The sequence below is a fragment of the Dipodomys ordii genome, unplaced genomic scaffold (assembly GCF_000151885.1).
Source record: "Dipodomys ordii isolate 6190 unplaced genomic scaffold, Dord_2.0 Scaffold2, whole genome shotgun sequence".
NCBI classification, from domain to species: domain Eukaryota; kingdom Metazoa; phylum Chordata; class Mammalia; order Rodentia; family Heteromyidae; genus Dipodomys; species Dipodomys ordii.
Window position 1 is genome coordinate 34,433,787 of NW_012267218.1, and position 6,000 is coordinate 34,439,786.

Here is a 6,000-nt window from a genome sequence, read left to right on the forward strand (position 1 = left end):
AAGCCCGAAGTGGCGCGGTGGTAGAGTGCTAGCCTTGAGCAAAAGAAGCTCAGGGACAATGTCCAGGCCCTGAGTTCAAGCCCAATGACCAAAACAAAAACAAAAACAAAGAATGCAGGGTGAAGCATTAGACTGAGACCTCGGATCTAAAGGATAAGCATACGAAGTTCGAGGTACAAAATATTCAACTGGAGATACTATTATTAAAGATTAAAATAAGCCAGGTGTATTAAATTCCAAATTCAAAAATTTGGGAGGGGGACAAGCAAGATGCAACCAATAAGAAAACAACTTTTTCCAACAGGAAGTTATTAAATTCAATATTCCAAAAGGCTAAAAGAGATTAAAAATTGTATTAAATTCAGAGCTATGGGATTTATACAAAGTAATTAAACTTGTGCTGATTTGAAAATATACAGGATCATTTTGAAGTTTATATCATTGGAGACTGTGACAAAATACCTAAGATAAACAACCTAAAGGAGAAAAGATTTGTTTTTAGTCCAAGAGGGGTGGCTGTTTGGTTTTAGATCTGAGGAAGAATATCATGGCAATAAGAGCTTGTGGTAAACAAGGTTATTTGCCTTATGCCAGCCAGGGGACAGAGAAAGGGCAAAGAGGTTGAGGGAGAAGAAGGAAAAGGAGAGAGACAGGGAGGAAAGGAAAAAGGAGGAGAAGGAGAAAATAGAATCAGAGATAAGTTATATACCCTTCAAAGTCATACCTCAGTGACCTACTTCCTCCAACCAAGTCCACCTCCTCCTAATAGCTCATTCTGCAATGAGTGGGTTGATCCACTGATAAAGCTCATCCTTATGATTCAATGATTTCTTAATGATGATATCAACTATGGGGTCAAGCTTTCATATATAAGACTACAGAAGCATTTTATACCCAAATACTAATGGGAACAATCATCTGGATCCATTTATAGTACACCAAGAACACTGAGAAACACTCAACTAAGTGAACAGTTGGCTTATGGCCCAAAGATATTTAGTAATTGGGTTCCAGCCTGTGTTTCTCACCATTGAAGGTACATACCTGTGCCATTCGATAGAAATATGTATGAAATTTAAATTTTCTGTCAGTCACATTAAAATGGCATGAGAGACAGATAAAATTAATTAAATATATTTTATTTAATCCAACCTATCAAAAATATGATTTCAGTATAAACAATATAATCATAGTTTTAGCTCCCCAAACCCAGAGCTTCACACATGCTAGGCAAGTGCTGTACTAGTAATATATATATATATATATATATATATATATATGTATATATATATATGGTGTGTATATACATATATGTGTATTTATATACATATATAGAGATATATGTATATACACACATACCAGCCTCAATGTATGTCATTATCAATGAGATATTTAAATTCTTTCTTTAGTACTAAGCCTACCAAATCGAATTCGAACTTATTGTACAATATCCAATTTTTATTATATGTCAAGTGCTCAGTAGCTACATGTGGATACCAGTTACTGTACTGGACAACAGATGGATAGAAGGCAGTTTAGCTTAGTAACAAGTCTTGTATCCTACTTTTTTACACAGAACTGGAATTTCTGTTCTGTTATTATTATACTGCATTATTCCAACAAGGCAGGAACAGATAGGCTAGGAGGATTTCCTGACCTTATCTCCCACCTAAGTAGGTTACAGTTAAAAAAGATAAAAGAAAACTACAGAAGCAAAACACAATGGTAAAACATTACTAAGGGAGTTCTCAGGCCATGAAATGCTGTAATACTATCCATTTACATAAATCCATTATGCTGAGCGTTCTACCCTAAACTAAACCCTAGGGTTTGAAAGTGTTTCTGAATGAGTCTTTTCTCAAATGTGAGCCTAACTCCAATGCTGTGAAGAAGTGGTTATTTTAAAACAAATTATAAAAGAGACTTTCCATAGCCACATCCTCTCAAGGTGAGAGAAAAATTATTTTAGATTATCCTCTGTCTGTTCCACTAGATATACATTTGTTGTCTCTGATTCCAAGGATAAGTGGATAAATATGATGGTTTGCATTTGCTCCATAACTAGTTAGAATTGGCTCTCTAAAGCAAATGTTTCTACTTCTTTGCTTTAGCTTTACTAAATGATCTGAACTGGAGTGATCTTTTAAAATGGCTGTGATGCACTCAGTGTTTTTGAAAGCAAAGCATTGTAAGCATTTAGATCCTTCATCATTATTAGCACACAGTGGCTCTTCTTGTAGAATTAATGCATGGTGCTTCCATTAAGTGTTCTCAGCATCCACTCATAAATAGGCCAATCTATTGTCCCCCTCCACTAAGTAAATGTTCATACATAAGACCAAAAAATACTCAGAAACAGCTATATACACACATTGGTTTTGATTTCCTTGTTTTTTGTTTTAAAAGATACTATTAGGAGCTTCAGGGAGAGCAATAACAGGAAGTTGTAAAAAAAATTAAGAAAAACAGCTAGGTTTTTGGAGACGTGATAGTAACATTTTAAAAACCCAAGACAGTTGGCAATTTAAAAATTATGTGGGAAAAAGATGGATTAGAAAATAAGCTGATTGGACTAATGAAAATAAAAGAAAGCATAGCAAATTTCAAATGCATGAGCTGTGCATTTTTCAAGAAGTCTAGTTGCAGGAATGAAGCTTGACTTAAGGTAGCTGAAGTGAAGGAGGTTTTTATTTCTTCATATAACTGAGAAGTCTAAGGAGCTTCTGGCCTTGGGTATGTATGTCTGAGTTGAGGATCTCAAACAGTGCTTTCATGCTTTTCTTTCCTTCTCTGGTGTATCTCTTTCTCTGCTGCTTTCTGCTTGGTTTCAGTGCTGTCTTCTGGATGTACATTTCTATACCTGGTTGGCCTCTAGTAATGTGGGCATCATTATCTGACAGCTTAAAATCTAAAAGAAGAGAAATTAATCCTTGAGCTCCCAATTAGGAAAATTTCATGAATTATTGATTGTTCTCGGTTGGATTACTTGTCAGAATGATTTCTTGAATGGTTAGTGGATATTTCCAGGGGGCTATTGTCCTGAAATCAGCTGAGCCTAGCTCACAGGCCTGCCCCTTGGTGGTAGAAAGAGAGGTGGGATACTGACTAGCTGCTCCATAAAGGACAGTGGAGTGATACCTCAAATTGAAATAGTAAAAAGATGGGCTGGGGATGTGGCTTAGTGGCAGAGTGCTTTCCTAAGCATGCATGAGGCTCTGGGTTTGAATCCTCAGTACCACATAAAATAATAATAATGTTAGTAGTAGCAGTAATAGTAGTTGTAATAGTAGTAGTAGTAGCAAAAAGAGCAGCACATGCAGGTGGTTCATGACTGTAGTCCTAAGTATTCAGGAGGCTGAGATCTGAGGATAGAGGTTCAAACCTAGCCTAGGCAGACAAATCCAAGAGACTCTTATTTTCAATTTACCAGCAAAAAGCCCCAAATGGAGGTATGGCTAAAGAGGTAGAGTGCCAGCCTTAATTGAAAATGCTAAGCAAGAACATGAGGCCCTGAGTGCAAGCTCCAGTACCAGCACAAAAGCAAAGCAAAAAATAGTTAAAAGATAAAAATAGTCATTAGTTCTCCAAAAGTATTGAAGAAAAATAGTTAAATGTTCAAGAAAAGTGATTTTCAAATTTGAAGATGTAGTAAAATACAAGTTCTGATCCAGTAGCTTTGGAGTGGGGACCTGAGGTTGTGCACTTCTAGTAAGACCCAGGGACCCTTGTTAAGTAGCAATATTCTAAGAGATATTTTAAAATGAAAATAACTTTTTACTTTTTATACATTTTTATTGTAAAAATACTGTACAGAGGGGTTACAGTTACATGAGCAAGGTAATGAGTACATTTCCTATCAAGCATTGTTACCTTTGTTTTTCCCCTACCATCCCTTCCCTCCCACCTGCACAACTACACTCCTTCCAACATGCCTCCCTCCCCCCCACCCCGGCCTAAATTGTAAAGTTCATTTTTCAACATAGTGTGTTGGGCATCTCATTGTTAGAATGGGTCAACCTGTATCCTTATTTAAGCGTTTTGTTTTTTCCCTTCCCCTCCCTAAATTAGAAAAGTGTATGTACAAGACACAAGATGCAGGGCACCAACATCAAATACAGTGAAAATGGGTTTATACCATGGGGGAGGAACATACAAAGAAACAAAAAAAATCACATGGTACATTATAAATACATTAGAAACAATAGCAAGAAAGAAAAAACTACTTGTGTCCCTATCTTGGGGTTCATTTTGCTTAACATTATCTTATCTGTTCACATGTACATAGCTTTTGACCTTTTCTGCTTGTCCCAGACATATACTAGTGAGAATAATTTTTTATAACATTTGGTCATTAGAGACTTGAAGAAGCTTACTTACATGGAACTGAGTTTTAAAGGAGTTATATTTGGTTATTTGAAATAATATATTTTACATCTTTATATATATTATTTTTTATTATAAGGTGATGTACAGAGGGGTTCCAGTTACATAAATCAGGTAAAGAGTACATTTCTTTTTGGACAGTTACCCCTTCCTGCTGTCTCTCCCTGCTTTTCCCTTCCACCCCCACCCACAAGTTGTACAGTTCATTTCCAACTAGTGTCCAGTAAGTACCCCTGCTGCATTTGTTCACCCTTTGTCCTTCCATTTCTGTGCCCCCTCCCAAGGCAGATAAATGGACAAACAAGACAAAAAGAAAAAAACAAAAACAACAACAAAGAAAAAACTCTTGTTTCCATTTCCTTGAGTTCATTTCAATCACTATTATTTTATACGATCAGAGGCACAGAGACATTACACCTTGTGCTCTTTCCCTAAGAGTAGTCTCATTTGGTCTCATTGTGTGGGAATGCTTAGAGTCCTGTATAATTTGTCATGTCCTGGTGTATTTTAGATCTAGCTTCTGCATATGAAAGAAAAGGTGCATAGTTTGTCTCTTTGAGTTTGGCTTACTTCACTTAATGTGTTTGTCCATCCATTTCCATTCAAATGACATTAACATTATTCTTTCTAGTGGCTATGTAAATTCCATTTTTTTGGAACCCTTCATCTCTTTAGGGCATCGTGGCTGTTTCCATAATGGTTATTGTGAATAGTGTAGCAGCGACGTTATTTGAAATATTTTCATGGGAAGCATAATCATTCAAATATTGATGTTCTTTTGGGCCAATAAGGTTTTGTGATATTTTGAGTACTTTTGGCTAGAAAGACAGCAATTATTAGTCTACTTACCTTGGATAAAGCATTGAGAAATATTGAAGTAAGATGAAGGAGGAATTTGTTGCTTTATTGTGAGGAAGAGAGGTGTGAGCCTAGGCTTAAATTGTGGTCTCTGGGCTGGAGCTGAAGAGGACATTTTTTTCTGGGACAATGGGAAGAAGTCCAGGTAGGTAAAGCATGACTTGTGGGTTCTCAACAACAGTGAGAATTGGCCATTCATAGCAAAGTGTCAGTTCCAGGAGTGAGATCCAGCAAGTTCTGTGGGTGAGGATGGGTGGTAAATATAGGTGTAGAAACCGAGAGAGTGAGCAGATGATACAGACATATTTAAGGTGCTAAAATACGAGGCAAAGGATTATTGTAGAAGCATAGCAGAGGTTGAGATGGACCAGAAGGCCAGATCCCACATTATGGCTGGCTTAATGCCTGTGCCTTAGTGCTCTTCAGATCCCACAATAGAGGGATTATAAATCTTAGAGCATGAGAGAGTGGAGGAGTAAAGCTATGGGCTGGAATCCAAAGGTCCTTACTATAAAGAAAGGATGTATAGGTTGAGGGTCAGATGAATTATTAACAGACAAAGTTCCAGGGCTTTTATAAGTGGCCCTTTATTAGTTATTATTTATTGATTTATTATTTGAGAAAGAAATGTATTCTTCCTATCAGAGTGGGTGGGTAGGTAGACAAATGAATGGGTAACTAAAGTTTGAAAAATTATCCTGAGGTCCTGCTAGGATTTTCTCTTCATTTTTTTTTCTTATCAGAAAAGGTTTAGGATCA